Raw genomic sequence first — 17,034 nt, forward strand, 5'->3', positions numbered from 1 at the left:
AAGCTTCAACATGCCTCTTCCCATTAACTCCTACACAGAAGCAACCACTGATCTGATTTCTAGAACCATACGTTAGTTTTCCCTAGTCTAGAAATCCACATAAGTGTATCACATAATATGCACTTTTTTGCATCCACTTTCTTTCAGTAGAACATTTGTGAAATTCATTCATGAAGTGTTTATTTTTTTTTAATTTTTTAGTGTATCTTTATTTTTATTGCTGAGTAGATTTCCATTGTATGAAAGCATCACAATTTATTTAAAAATTCTTCTGTTGATAAAGAATTATTTTAATAACCACAAAAGTGATTCTGAAGCAGGTGGTCCACAGATACCATTCTGAGAAACATTACTGTACAAAGAAGGATGCTCACTCCATTATCTCTTAGTTAATAAACCCTTCCAAGCATAAGAAGATAACTAAGTATCTAAGAACCTTAATGCACCTGCAAAATAATGTGTCAAGCCTGTCTCACTAGCCAGATAAAGCTGAAAAATTAACAACAATAGTCTCATAATGAAAAAGCAAGATATATTAGAATGTCTGCATAGATGACAGAAATAATTTGCAGTCCAACAGGTCTCATTTTTCTTTAGTAGTAGATGGTGTTGATTTGTTTATCAGCCTTCAGAGGCAAATGAGAACAAAGGATGAATACCAGGAGTGTGCTTCTGATGAGGCAGTAAACATCACTGGCAATAGCTGGGCAGTTTGGCCAACATCAATGACAAGGTAACCTTTTGGGTTTCTGCAGTATCATGTATTAGACATAATATGTACACTGCACTGAGTGTTGACAGGAATGGTGGGGGAAAGGAAACAGCCTGATAAACTACAGGGGGGAAAAAGGCGAACAGTTGGAAGCAATATTCATCTGAATTCAGAAGATGGGAGGAAACAAGGAGCTAAGGGTGCAGGCTTGTTGCTTATGGTTATCTGGGGTGCAATAATTGAGAACTGAGAACACAAATAATATTCTGAATAGGTAAAAAGAGTCTGCTGCTGAACCTCATGCTTAGAATGTGTACTACATAGCGGTAAGCTTCTTCTGTTCCCATAGAGACTCAGATTCTCCAGCCTCAGACTGACAAAGCATTTGAGACTACCTTCATGAAAAATGCAAGAATGAATTGAAATCTGTTTGCACTCTTTCCGAATCCACTGATTGCAATTTCTCTCTTGTGTGTGTTTTCCCTTTTGCTTGTTCTCATTATCTCTTTTCTCTCTTCTTTTGTTTGGACATTTCATCTTGTAAATATCCTCTTCATTTTATGTTTCTCTCAATAATATTTCTAAAGCTTACGTTGGTATTTAAGTGAAAATTATATTTAGCATTTTAAAGTATATTTGGAAGAATTAGAAAGTGCAAGAAGCCTATGCCGTCAGAGAAATGATCAGAAAAGAACATTGCCCTCAATAAAGGGGAAAGGAGAAAAAATGACTGGGAAATATCAGAAAGGGAAGACAGAACATGAGAGACTCCTTACTCTGGGAAACGAACAAGGGGTGGTGGAAAGGGAGGTGGGCGGGGGGTTGGGGTGACTGGGTGATAGGCACTGAGGGGGGCACTTGACGTGATGAGCACTGGATGTTATACTATACGTTGGCAAATTGAACTCCAATAAAATAATTTTTTTTTAAAAAAGAACATTGCCCTCATCTAGCAGTATAGTAGCATGAATTTGAATTAGGGTATCTAGGTTAACCTCAATTCCTGCAGAAAAACCTGTGCACCTTTCCCCAAATTTCCTAAGAAACTTCGTTGGTGAGAATCTGTCAGAATTAGGCCGCCTTGCTTTCCAGAGAGCCTATGATCTCATTTGATTTGCTGTTTAGATTGACTGCAAAATGCCCCCAAGGTTATTTGATGGTTTAATTCTCAGCCTTGTTACACTAATTTGGTTATTGAATGATTTGTGCTATTCCATATACAGTCTTTGTCTGGCACACTGGATTCAGGTATAATTCTTAAGCAACCGTAAATAAAAATCTCCAAATCATGGAGGTTGTATAATCAACTGAGGTGATTTTTAATTGTTGGGAAAAATTGAGACTAATTTGCTTAAGAAGTATGAACCACATCTAGAGTCATACTTTTCAGTGACTTAACATGCAGCTCAACAAATTCTCACTTCTTGGATATAATGATTCTTTATGTCTGCATGTGCATTGCTACTCTGGCAGTGAATGGGGCTCAGGATTTCTTAACAATCTCTTACCATAAAATGACTGGGAAGTATGTCATAAGACTATGCCTTAGTTTGAGAGTTTGTTGTTTTCATCAGCCTTTGTGCTGCATTTAGGGCATCATACTTCCTTTGCTGCAATTATGAAGTGTTTACCTGATAAGACCTATCTCATTCTTAAGAATGAAGAGTCAGGAGCCAGACTTGGGCTGGATTCAAATCTATCCCTGCTATTACCTCCCGAAGTGCCCTGGGAATGGTTTCTTAAGTGCTCTGGGTCTAATTTGCCTCATCTTTATAATGAGAGATCAAAATAATACACACAAGTAGTATACAGCATTCATAGAATTGCTTTGAGTATTGAATGAGTCTTACTGTAAAGGACTTGAAATGGTCACAGAACTTAGGGAGGGCCCACCACCTGATAGCCATTTGTGTTTTTATTGGTTTAATTTCTTTTTACCCATTGCATGTTTTTGGTCGGTGATTTTAGTCTTATTCAGAATGTGACTTGTTAAATACATGTTCACAAGCTACTTTTCTCTTATTGCAGCATTCTGATGTTGCTCATGTCTACAGTGATGCTTACCAGATCCCATACTACAATTCTTTGTGGTATATCAATGTAATAGTCTCCATTTCATAGGTATGTAAACCAGAGCCAGATAAGTCATGCATATAGATCAAGAATTGCCTAGTAAGTTATAAGAATTCTTCTCAAAGCTAACATTTCAGTACCCTTGGGAAAAGACTTACTTTTTTAGGTTTTTATTTAAATTCCAGTTACTTAACACACAGTGTAATATTAGTTGCAGGTATATAATATAGTGATTCCATGCAACACCCAGTGCTCATCACGACAAGCGACTTCCTTAATCCCCATCACCTATTTTACCCATCTCACCACCCCCCCCACCTCCTCTCTGGTAACCATCAGTTAGTTCTCTGTAGTTAAGAGTCTGTTTCTTGGTTTGCCCCTCTCTCTCTTTTTTTCCTCCTTTATTCATTTGTTTTGTTTCTTAAATTCCACCTATGAGTGAAATTGTATGGTATTTGTCTTTCTCTAATTTTCCTTATGGTAATATACTCTAACCCCATCCATGTTGTTGCAAATGGCAAGATTTCATTCTTTTTTATGACTGAGTTATATTCCATTGAATATATATTCATCATATATAAAATATATAATTTATATGTATTTATATAACTTAACATATAATTTAATATATCATATATATAGTGATATATATAATCACTTCTTTTTTATCCATTCATCAGTCAGTGGATACTCAGGCTATTTCCATAATGTGACTGTTGTAGATAATGCTGCTATAAACATCTGGGGAGCATGAATCCCTTTGAATTAGTATTTTTTGTATTCTTTGGGTAAATACCTAGTAGTCCAATTGCTAGATCATGGAGCAGTTCTATTTTTAAAAAATTTTACTTATTTATTTTTGAGAGACACAGAGAGAGAGGCAGAGATGTAGGCAGAGGGAGGAGCCGGCTCCATACAGGGAGCCTGATGTGAGATTCCATCCCAGGACACTGTGATCATGCCCTGAGCCAAAGGCAGATGCTCAACCACTGAGCCACCCAGGAATCGGAGCAGTTTTATTTTTAACTTTTTGAGGAACCTCCATACTGTTTTCCACAGTGGCTGACCACTTTGCATTCCTACTACCAACAGTGCAAGAGAATTCCTTTTTCTCCATATCCTTGCCCCTTGCCAACACCTAGTAGTGCAATTGCTGGATTGTAGGGTAGTTGTACTTTTAACTTTTCAAGGAGCCTCCATACTATTTTCCACAGTGGCTGCACCAGTTTTCATTCCCAGCAACAGTACAAGAGGATTCCCATTTCTCCACATCCTCACCAACATCTGTCGTATTTTGTGTTATTGATTTTAGCCATTCTGACAGGTGTGAGGTGATATTTCATTGTAGTTTTATTTGGATTTTTTGATGATGAGTGATGATGAGCATCTTTTCATGTGTCTGTTGTTCCTATGGATGTTTTCACTGGAGAAACATATATATATCTTATCTTCTGCCCAATTTTAAATGGTATTATTTGTTTTTTGGGTGTTGAGTTCTATAAGTTCTTTATATGTATTTTAGATACTAACCTCTTGGAGAAAGAATTTTATATTTTTGGATACTAACCCCTTGGGGAAAGACTTTAGATTGGTGATGAATGAAAAACCTAATTTAGTAGAGAATACTCTAAAAGAAAAGAGCTCAGTTGTTTGGGTGGCATTCTTATGGTAAATTTTTATAATTTCTGATACTGCCATTTTGATGTCATTTGTACAATAAAAATTTTTAAGAAAAATAGTACTATATCCTAATATCTATAGTGAGAATAAAGGAAGACAGTTTCATTCTCTTTCTTTTTCTATGTATTTGTTTGTGTATTAGTCAGTGCAGGGTTGCCATAACAAAATATCACAGGCTAGGTGAACAGGAATTTATTTCCTACAGTTCTGGGAGCTGGGAAGTCTAAGATCAAGGTGCTGGTGGATTCACTTCTTTAGTGAGGGTTATCTTTCTGGCTTGCAGATGGTCACCTTACCCTGAGTCCTCACATGGTGATGGTGGGGAGGGAAGTACAGAGAGAGAGCAGCTGGAAGCAAGCTTTCTGGTGTTTACTTATTTTTATTTTTTGAAGATTTTATTTCTTTATTCATGAGACAGAAAGAGAGAGAGAGAGAGAGGCAGAGACACAGGCAGAGGGAGAAGCAGGTTCTATGTAGGGAGCCTGATGTGGAACTCCATCCTGGGTCTCCAGGATCACACCCTGGGTGGAAGGTGGCGCTAAACTGCTGAGCCACCTGGGCTGCCCTGGTATGTCTTTTTGAAAGGACACTAATACTATACTGAGGGCCCCACTCTCATGACCTCATCTAAACCCATCTTACCTCCTGAAGACCCATCTCTGAGTACCATCATGTTGGGAGTTAGATCTTCAATATATGAAGCGGGGGGGGGGGGAGCACAATTCAATCTATAGCATTTTGTTTATTGGTAAGAAACAGCAATACTTTGTGACAGCTTTTTATAAAGCAAAATTATTGTAGAATGTGGGATTTTAGAGAATCCTATGTTTTTAAGCTTAAAAATATGTTATAGAATATGAATGTCAATTTCACTGAAAAAGGTTTAATAAAACCAAGCTATTTGAATTTTAGAAGTCTCTAAAGAACAGACTCAGACACATTCCTTACCAGACACCTTTGTAGTAAAATTTGGCAAGTGCTTAGATGGTGTTATAAATCATGAGTTTCTTAAATTTCCTCTATCTTCCTCAAAGCTAGTGAATTACTAGCATCTGAAATTACCAATGTGGGAGTCATATGTTTCTTTGGGTTAATATTGTGCCTCCCTAAGGGTACTTCTACAGTGTGAATGTGTTCCCTAGAGGGCAGGGGATGGTAACTCCTGAGTATAGGAAATTTCTCCTTCACAAGAGAGAATCAAAATGATGGGAACCTAGGGAATACAATATAGCACCTCTAAATTTGGAAGTGGAAGGAGAAGAAAAGTATCAGGGACATGATCCTGGAGTGTCCCATTGGAATCCTGTGGAAGATGAGGAACTGTATAGACAGACGAGATCATCTAGGCCTAGGATGGTGCCTAAAAGATAAGGGCCCCTAAAAGATAAGGGTTGGTTTACTAATGTTTTATATAGAAGTAACTTGATATCCAACAATTTTCCAATTCCAGGGAACCATCAAAATATGTGAACTCTGTGACTATCGCTATTTTTCCAGGTAAGGGAAAAGTCAGAAGTGTGGAACTGCAGTTCCCTTTAAGCAGATAATTAAGAAGGTGACTGTCAGGTGTGGAGGGGTCTTGAAGCTGAGCATTCACTTTGGTTTTCTTAAAAAAGAAGTTCTTTGGATTTGTGTTCATTTGAAATTTGAGCAACATAAATTATATTTTATAGTAATGATTACAAAAGTCCCTCTATAAATCTTGATTCCAATAAAAGGGAGGGCCTAAATAATCACCTCTAAGTTAATTAATTTATAATAGACATTTCATTTTAAAATAAAATGGGCATACTATGGGAAACTACTAAAAGTGAGATCCTTCATATCCAATTTCATTATAAAGTTGCTTCATAATTAGAATTTTACCAGAAGCTATGTTGTATCATTAGCAAACTGGAATACGAAATAGTAAATGCCAGCTGTGGGGATTTTGGTAACTTTCTGAACTCTTAGTGATTAATTCTTCATAAAAAAATATTTATAGTGCCATTTTATTATGTCACCAAGTAGTTAACATTTCAACATGATAATAACCCAACTAAAAATGTGATTTTTCCAGTTAAAACCAAAGGAACAAAAATGACTCCTCAGTTAATAACAGTATTGCCCAATATCACAGATTATGACTGAGAGTTCCTGTAGAGCGGTTTCTCATCCGTGGGGTTATTGACATTTTGGGGTAGATCATTCTTTGTTGTAGGATGCTGTTCCATGTTATAGAATGTTTAGCAACATCTAGGGTCTCTACCACAAGATGACAGTAGCACCCTCTTTTCAGTTGTGAGAACCAAAAATGTCTCTATACATTGCCACATGTCCCCTGGCCTGGGTGGGGATGGAAGTAGGAGAGAGAGATGGCCTCAAGCTGAAAATCACTGTAGTAAGTAAATGTACCTAAGTCTTAGATGGTGAATAGCTTAACCTTTGGTGTTTGACCCAAGATTAGATTTAGGTTTTATGGTCCTGAGTCAATTTTTTTTTTAAATAAAATTATCTCATCTGATTCATTCTAAACCTAGCTTAGTATAGAGCAATGTGCCCCAATTCTCAAGATGACTAATTTTGATAATTTAGTGCTTTAATGGTTCTGTAATTTGGATTGTCCCTGTTGCTTTCTGTCTGGGCATATTATAGAAATTATAAAATTTCAAATGACATTTCTTTCTAAGCATCACAAAGGGCGACAGAAGCTATATTTTTACAATTAAACATTTTTTATTTTTTTCCTTTTATTTTTTAATTTTTATTTATTTATGATAGTCACACACACCGAGAGAGAGAGAGAGAGGCAGAGACACAGGCAGAGGGAGAAGCAGGCTCCATGCACCGGAAGCCCGACGTGGGATTCGATCCCGGGACTCCAGGATCGCGCCCTGGGCCAAAGGCAGGCGCTAAACCGCTGCGCCACCCAGGGATCCCTATAAACATTTTTTAAATGATGTTTTTATTCATATCCTCAGGATCTGCATCAATAAATAGGTGTATTTTTAGAAGTCACAAGGAAAATTAAGAAATGCCAGACAATGACTCTGCTTACATTTTCTTGGCACATTGGGCTAGAATAGAATCTTTCTGAACCTCCTTTATTGACTCACCTTCTTTCATTAGTCTGATTCACTTTTTCATGGATGTATTAATAAAAACAAAAACATGCAGGCTTTACAAATTTTACTGAGGCTTCATTACACTGAAGATGGAATTTCCTCACTTCTCTTTCACACACACACACACACACGCGCGCGCACACACACAATGCATTCACACATTTCCTGTAGCAATGGAAAACAAAGGTGTATACAATTAGAAAAAGTCTAAAAACTTTTAAAAGATTTTTTTAATGACAAAGGGAAAAGAAGTATGGAATTTTTCCTGTCTTAGCACCAAGTAAATGTGTCTATACATAAAATGGCCAAATTGAAGAATAAAGTGCTCCCAGAAATAAACTGTACTAGAACAGCATCACTTTACGAATTCTCTATTTTTATAAACTATATCTATGATATTAAAACTTCTCACTGTAGGGTTTTAACATATTGGACTCTAAAGTTAGCATAAATAAGGAATATTGGGATGGTGTAGATGTTTTAAAACAATTGTTTTCAAAATATATAGTCTGTCAATGGTGAAAGAGCATGTCCACATTTGATATCATCTTCCTAGGACTGAGGAGAGAAGAGTCAACAGGGAAATAGAAGTGATGTTTATGACTGTTGCATTCCACACATTTTTGTAGTTTCTTTGTATGTGTATTTGATTGTATAGATGATATCTTTTATTCATGTGGCATGCTGTTTATTGAGCATCTGTTTTATGCCATGGTTTGGTAAGTACTAGGGCTATAAAGATAACTAAAACAAAGGCCCTAGTCTCAGCAGACTTCTAGTTCAGTGGAGGCAAAGTGATATACAAACAGAGATAACTGCAATGAGTATGACCGGGGAGCTATGGGGAGGCGATCTTCAACCTTATACTCAGCTAGGCAAGGAGGGGTGAGGAAGGCTATGCATTGGCACAGACCCCAAAGAAGAGGAAGCCGTTATCATTTATTCATTGATCCCATGAAAGTGCATGTGGTGGAGGAAGCTAGAGGACAGGGGCAGTCAGAATATAAGGAACAAACACAGTGGGGTATGAGTCAACCAGAAGACTCTGTGGGATTCTTTAAAGTTTTTAGTGTGGCTAGTTGTACAGCACCAATGATGGAAGATTAGAAGGTAAGGCTGAGGAAGGAAAGGAGTTTTTGAGAGCCTTCTATGACATGCTTGATGAGAGAGATGCTCTTATTATGTACTATGCACTATATCCTTCAATTTCCTTTTGGTCATTCTGCAGAAAACTGATTAGCATGTGCAATGTTCTATAGGTTAAAATGATCTTCGCATATTTCTTACTATTTGATCTTCATAAAACAACCCTATTTCGTGTAATAGTAAACTCCAGTAGAGAGGTTAAGTTACTTAGTTTGCTGGTAATAGGTAATTATAGAATTTGGGTTTTTCTTGATAAATTTATTTTTTATTGGTGTTCAATTTGCCAACATATAGAATAACACCCAGTGCTCATCCTGTCAAGTGCCCCCCTCGGTGTCCGTCACCCAGTCACCCCCACCCCCACACACCTCCCCTTCTACCACCCCTAGTTCATTACCCAGAGTTAGGAGTCTTTAATGTTCTGTCTCCCTTTCTGATATTTCCCACTCATTTTTTTCTCCTTTCCCCTTTATACCCTTTCACTATTTTTTATATTCCCCAAATGAACTATAGAATTTGAACACAAGTCCTCTTGACACCAAGTCCTCCCTACCCTTGTGTTCTCTCATCGTTTACCTTAAAGAATCTTCAGCTCTTTAGAGTTAGGAGAAGGAGATAGCTCAGGAATATTCAGAGAGGGAGAGACAGAGGGAAAGACAAGAAGTGAGTGAGAGGTATATATACCTGAGGAGAGTTTTTCTCATAAAGTTATTATAAACAAACATTTAGCCCTTGTTAGAAAATAAAAGTGATTCTGTGCAGCCAAAGTTCTAAATTTCATGTGTTAAAAAAGAAAATTCATACTGAAGAAAATTAACAAGAGAGGAATATATATTTTAAGGCTATATGTTTACATTTGCAGTTATATTAATTAGTATGCACCAATTATTTACACCAATTAAAACAGTGTTATTTGTGAATGAACAGATGAATGGAACTGAGTAGAAGCTCCAGGAGGACTTCTAAAGATATTAGAATTTGTATATGATAAAGTAACCCTTCAAATATTTGTAAAAAAGGCATAATAACTATTAGGAAAACTGGATGTTCATCAGCATAAAAGGAAACATATTGGATAATTCAGATTGGTTTCCATACCTCAAACGAGGCTCAATTATAAATTAATTCAAAATTTAACTTAAGAAAACATAAAAATATTTGAAAAAACCATGAAAGCATTGCCTTATAATTTTGAATGACATAAACCTTTCTAAATATGACACAACCTAGCAGCTATAAAAATGAAATATTTTGAGGTATCTAGGTGGCTCAGTTGATTAAGCTTCCAAGTCTTGATTTTGGCCCAGGTCATGATCTCAGGGTTGTGAGATCCCACCCTGCATTGGGCATCTTGGGCTTGTGCTGGGCATGGAGATTGTCTCTCTCCCTCTCCCTCTGTCCCTCCCCTACTCGCTTGCTCTCCTCCTCTCTCTCTCTAAAAAAAAAAAAAAAAAAATATATATATATATATATATATATATATATTTTGACAGATTCAACTAAGAAATACACATAGACAATTTCATTCATAGAAAAGCAAACCATGAAGAAATAAAACACACGGAAAAAGGGTAAAATGTGTTTCAACTAATACTAAACAAAGAGTTAATTTCCCTTTTTAAAAAAATCTCCTCTAATTGATGAGGAAAGGGCCAACAAACCCAATGGAGAAATGCATAAATATTTTATAGGACAGAAAATGGAAGTGGCTCTTAAGCATGCATAAAGATACCTTACCTTCCTTGTAATAAGAGAATTGTAATTTAAAACTACATTGAGGTACCATTTTACTCTGAAAATATTTTAAAACATTTTTGATCTAATAGCAAACTTTTTTCCTAGTATGTGGGAAAATATGAACTCTCATAGAAGTGTAACTTGTTACATCTATCAGAATTATAAATATAAACGTTTTTTTGATTCCGGAATTCTAATTCTGAAATATATCATGCAGATAAACTTCATTAATTTTGAAATGACCTTAGTACAAGGTTATTCACGGGAGTTTTGTGTGTAAAAGTCAAAGATGGGAAATAATCCGATGTGCATCAAGACAGGACTGGTTAAATACACTAGGTTGCATCTGTTGCCACAGGCAAGAATAAGGAAATTCTTCAGGTACTAACATTAATTAATTTCTGTGATTTAGGGATACAAGTGTGTGTGTGTGTGTACATATACATGCACATTCACATATGTTTACTTACATATTGTATGTACAAAAGTACTTTAATGCATGCAGACAGCTGATCAACAGCTGTTGCCTCTGGATAAAAAACTGGGTACTCAGGGACTGAAATAGGAGGGAGATTTTTTTTGCTACCAACCATTTTGTACCTTTGGAACTTTGTACTATGTGAATACATTGCCTTTTCAAAATAAATTTTGAGTTTTTGAAAAGGAATTTGAGTTGGGTATCACAAAACATGAAAGTCTTTCAGGATCCACATTGCTGAGGTGATTGCAGTAGCTGAGAATCTACTTGGCGTTAACAGCATTTTATTCTAGGTACTAGGAGCTGCTATTAGAATCATTAAGTTACATCATCTAGTTCTGCTTGACTTGGTGTTTTCTTGAGTTTCTCTTCCCACCAGCATCTCAATTGTATCCAATTTATTATTTCTGATTCAAATTCTTCTAGAAAGACTTTAAGATTGGTCCAATTGTTTATCATCATCTCTGTAAATCAGTGCTCTCATGCCAGATCATTATTTGCCAGGGGTTAGTCTATATATTGCCTAATCTGAGATCAGTTCACTCTTGGGCAATCATGTGTGGCCAGGTAGATAGTATAATTTCAGTCATGTGCAGTGGGAATCTTTTAGAGAGGCATTGCCTCTTTACTTCTCTGGCCAACCACTGCTCTGTTTGCTTTCCCATGCAGCAAACCTTCCAAAACAATCTACTTAATCTTTGTCTCAATTCCTCTCTTCTCAGTTGTTATTAAATCCATTCCAGTAAAGCTTTGGCCTCTACTAGTAGAATAATACTGCTTATCTCAAGTCAACCATTGACCTTTCCTAAACTTATAAATTTGAAGAAAATGGCCAGTCATTATTTTATTTGGCCTCTCAGCTGTCTCATTGACTATTTGGCAGCCTAGAATTGGGAGAGAGGGACAGGTGGGAATATCCCTAGGGATGCTACTTTATCTGTATTACTTGAATATTTTAGGAGAAAATTATGTGTATATTACCTGTAAAAATTTTTGGAAACTTTATTTAAGATTATTTATTTATTTATTTGAGAGAGTTACAGAATACATGTGGGGAGAGGGAGAAGCAGACTCCCCTCTGAGCATGGAGCCTGACATGGGGCTCCATCCAAGGATCCTGAGATCATGGTCCTTTTGTTTTAATCCATTTTCATATTGTCCTTACTTTCCTGCAATATAGCTTCCAGTTGTTCCAAGATTATTATCTCTTCTGAGCAGCTCAGCTTTCCTCAACTAAGAGGTTCAAAAGAATCCTGGAATTGAGTCTCACTGAATTATGACAGGTAATAATCAAGCATGAACCAATCACTTTAGTCAAAGGGTGTGTTAATTTGATTGGTGAGGACAAGTTATATGTTCACCTTTGGTGTTGTGGAGGGAAGCAGCTCCACATGAATTAGGAGAGACAGAGGAATAGCTTTCAGCAAAGAATCAGGGGCTGGCACCAGATGAAAGGTAGAATGTTTTAACTACTACCAAACATATTTACTTTCCTTCAAGACTTCTAATGTATATATTTTTTGAAGTTTCTAAGATCAGCTTAAATCATTTTTAAAGGCATTTATCTACATTCCTACCAACTGTTTATAAATAATGCTAAGCTCTAAGGCTATATTCAGGCTTTAAGAAACATCTCTTTTTTTCCTTATATGATTCTTAGGTATCTTCTGCTGATGAATTGACAATGAAATGCCTGATTCTCTAAGGGTACCATTGGGAAGAAACAGAGCAATTTGTTTGCCAGCATTATTTTCTAAATAAAAGTGCAAGATACTAAGTTGGCTGATCTTAAGGGAAGAATAATCATCCTTTTATTTCATACGGTTTTTAACTTTCAAGTCAGCTATGCCTAAATTTCAATCAACATGGATGAGAGTTATTTGGTAATTCCTCTTAATTGGTGGGAGGTATATTGACTATAAATCTCCAGCCTATCTCATCTCAGTAAACCCTACATCTGTGTATCTTGATCAAAATTGGAATCAGTACAAAGAGATGACTGTGATGGGAAAGATAAACTGCTAGAAGCTCTTAGCATTCATTATGACCATCTCTACATGTTAGCCTACAGATATGTGGGGAAAAGCATAAATTAATGAATACAGGGACAGGCTGCCATGACTTAATGAAACATATCATTTTTGTTTCCCCATTGTTTTTCTGTCCTTGTAGAGTGAATTGTCTGATACAAACATCTGTTTATCTCATGAAGCCAGCAAAGTGATCCTGTGCAGCGTTTATGTAAGTTCTGCAGTAAAGCAGGTAGGTAAGAAGGTTACTGAAAACAATGACAGAAACACCATAGCATCACCACAAATCCATGCTGAGGACCGTTTATATTGCAGGACTTGAAAGTACATTAGTAGGACAGTAAAACAGTCATGACCACAAGAAGCTGACACTCTGAGATGACTGAAGAAATAAAAGCAGGACAGAATGTGGCCAACTCAGTAGAATCTACTCTGCTTCAGGAAATCATAGAATAAACTCTTGGACAAACTTCTACTCTGCCTTTCAACCTCACCAAGCATCAAGATGATTTTATATGGACCACGTCACTGGTGATTCCCTAGGTCCAATATAAGTAAAACTCTCAGGTGCTACAAAGATGGAGAGGGAGAAAGGATCCTTAGTCAAACCCAAGTTACCTAGAGTCAAAAGGGATCCTTCTGCTCCTATACACTCACATGTGTGGACACACACCTAGATAACTTGTTGTAACCTCAGCCTAAAAAAAGCCACAGGGTGCCTGGTGAAATTAGGATAGAAAAAAAGTGCCTGCTAGGTGCCTGGGTGGCTCAATGGGTTAAGCATCTCACTCTTGATTTTGGTTCAGGTCATAATCTCAGGGTGGTGAGATCCAGCCCTTTTTAGGGCTCCACACTGCTTAAGTCTCTCCTCCCTCTCCCTCTGCCCCCTGCCCCCGCCCCTGCTCAAACTCACTTTACTCTCTCTCTTGCTTGCTCTCTCTCATTCTCTCATAAGCAAATAAATAGATAGGTAAAGAAATAAAATCTCTTTAAAAAATTCTTCTTTCTCCAGAGACAGAGTCTATGGGAAAATAAAATGCTTAAGGTGACATTAAATGTCAGACCTCATATCATGCCATGGACATCCCCTGCAACAAGAAAGCTCAGATCTCCATCCTATAGTTCCAAGTTGGAACATTAGAATTCAAGGGGACACTATGGACATGAAAGCAGTAAACCATGCATTGGCAAAGGAACAGTCTTTCCTTTTTATTATCTCATTTAGAACCTCTTAACATTGAAACATGGTGCCTGACAGTCTTTCAACCAAAATGAAATAAGACAAAATTTGCACAAAACATTGAGTGGTGCATGAGCTCTCTGAGATGTCTCCAAGGACCCCAGTCTAGGAAACTCTGCTATATTCAATAGTTACAAAGAGTTGCCCTCAACTTGGACATTCATTGACACCAGCATTAATTTTTATAATAATTACATTGCTGTTATTAGGGATAGAAAATGAATTATTAAGTACGAAATCAGTTTATTTAGTTCTTAACATGTCTTGCAAACAGCAGGTGCTCAAAGTATATTTGTTGACTTTATGAACAGCTGAAAGTATTGCTGCTACAGGGGACATCAATAATTAACGAGGAAGGGGCAATTTAAAATACGGGTGGAGAATTCTGGTGAATAACTTAATTTTTGAACAAGAGGAAGAATTGTCATATGAAGCTATAAAGATACAAAACATTTGGATGTTATGTTTTATGACTTGATTCCTTTGTTTAACTTGGGGGAGGCAATGGCAGTAGTCATTTAATTCTTTTTCATCATCCCATTTTCTGCTTGCAGAAATTCAAGTGGCATTTCAAAATCATCAATCCATTGTCACTGTCCTTTGTACTTTGTACGTGTCCGCAAAGCTAATTTAGGAAGGAAACCACTATTCTCCTGAGGGTTTGATTTTAACAAATGATAGATAAGTTTTTTAATCATCATCTCCTGCCCAGACTCTTGGCTTCAGACCTGTGTGGTTATTCACCTTCAAACCTCCATTGTAGCGCTGCTGACTCTGCATTGGACTGTGCTGAGAAATAAGCTGCTTTGACATTTAGCGGCCTAAGGCTTCTTTTCTCTTTGAAATAATTATGTAAGCTACTTGTGGTTTTGTCTGCTCATAGGGTTTTAAAGCAGATGGTGAATTCTCACCTCAGCTGGAAGAAAGTGCCCTCAACACGTTTAGCAATATTTACCAGTTGAATTTTAACTATTTGCATTCTGGGGCCTTGGGAGTATATGATTTACAACCACAGATACCTAATCTTAGGTAGTGGATGGTATCAATTTAAAACTAAAGCAAACCAAAAACTCATGGTTCTGTTCCTGATTTAAATCAACGCCAGGCTATTTATCCTAACCAGATGTAAAAGCTCATTTAGTTGAGATTTATCAACCAGAAGATCCCTAGAACTCCCTTTCTCTGCAGTTGTTTTATATCTGATACTTTTGCAAGCTGTGGTAATATGATTTCACTCTGGTTGTATTTACAAAGGTTATCCCACCTTGGCTTTTTTATTGCTTATATTCTATTGGAAATTAGTTTAGTGTAGGAGTAATAGTTGCCACGGACTTTAGATCCTTTTACTCATAAGATTGGTATTTTTTTTTTGTCCATATCCTGACAATACCATTTTACAACTCCAAGGACATAGGGACAGCTTTTCTGTGCTGCAATGAAATCTAGGGGGCATGAGAATTTCTATAGTAAATGTATGCTGCCTGAACACCATCGAGGCTTGCACAATCACTATTCTTAGTGAGCATAAGAAAGAATGCATTCTAACACTTTCACCTTCTCCCCCATTCTTAATGGTAACAGGCACTAATGGGGTATAGTATAAATTTGATCAGTCTCCAGTGAAGTCATCTATGAGATTTTTATTTGAGGTTTTGTTTTAATATCTTGACACTTACCTTGAAGTGAATCAAGACCATGTGGTACCTACCTTGGTCTGTAGTTGCATCTGTGTTCCTTTTTTTTTTTTTTTTTTAATGATGATATGAATCAGTTTTAAGTGAGAGTATGCTCATGTCTGGAATTGGTAACGTCTATTTTTGTGTCTTTAGAATGTTTCTAACAAATTTATATGCTTAAAGGTTATCTTCGAAGGGCAACAGCAGAGTAGATATTGAAGGAATATGCTGAGAATTCAGGAGTTGCTAACAGAAAGCTGCAACTACTCTCACCATCTATCTTAGTATGTGTTAGGTCTTCCATACAGCTTTATAGACAGTCTCTTGTAGCATTATTTTTTATTTTTAAAATTTTCAAAAAGATTTGTTTATTTATTTTAGAAAGAGAGACAGAGAGAGCACTAGTGGGAGGGGCAGAGGGAGAGAGAATCTCAAGCAGATTCTGCACTGAATGCAGCGCCTGACGTGGGGCTCAATCTCACAACCCTAAGATCATGACTGAGCCAAAACCAAGAGTCAGAGGCTAATGGATTGAGCCACCCAGGTGCTCCTTGTAGAATTATTTTTAAATAAGATTTAATATTTAAAAAAATGTTTTCCCTATCAAAAGCAAAGATTAACGAGGAAAGCAGGATTTGTTTCACAAATGGAAATTGTTCAGTCCTCATCTCAGCTTATTATAATTATTTGACACAATTGACTATTCTCATTTTTAACATAACTTATTCAGTTTTCTGAGGTATCATGCCCATTTTCTCCTACATTAATGGTTACTTCCTAGTCTTCTCTACTTGCTTCTCTTTCCCTTTCTAACTTCTATAAATTGAAATATCTCAGGATTCAGTCCTTGAATATATCTTTCCTATCTATACTTCTTCTTTGTGAGCACCATTAACTATTTAGTTTTGAATATCATACGTGCACTGATAACATCCAAACTGGTGTTATAAACTGCAATCTCTTTTCTGACCTTCAGGGTTTTATATTCAATTCCTTACTGGAAATTTCTTCTTGAATTGAATGTTCAATGAATATTTCATATTAAATATATCCCACAGTGAACTCTTGATTACCACATTCATCTCAAATCTGCTTATTTTCCAGACTCCTTAATCTCAATAAATGTCACATTGCCAATTACTCAGTTGTTGAAACAAA

The 17,034-nt window shown here is 36.6% G+C and overlaps 1 long non-coding RNA gene across 1 annotated transcript; it reads left to right on the forward strand.

Annotated features, from left to right (window-relative positions):
* Positions 1–1,068: 1,068 nt before the first annotated feature.
* On the forward strand, positions 1,069–13,432 carry LOC140609495 (uncharacterized). The gene is made up of 5 exons (XR_012011319.1): positions 1,069–1,182; positions 5,916–5,962; positions 12,111–12,213; positions 12,591–12,813; positions 13,103–13,432. It is a non-coding gene; the product is annotated as an uncharacterized lncRNA (long non-coding RNA).
* The last annotated feature ends 3,602 nt before the right edge of the window (positions 13,433–17,034 follow it).

Source organism: Canis lupus, chromosome 18 (assembly GCF_048164855.1).
Source record: "Canis lupus baileyi chromosome 18, mCanLup2.hap1, whole genome shotgun sequence".
NCBI classification, from domain to species: Eukaryota; Metazoa; Chordata; class Mammalia; order Carnivora; family Canidae; genus Canis; species Canis lupus.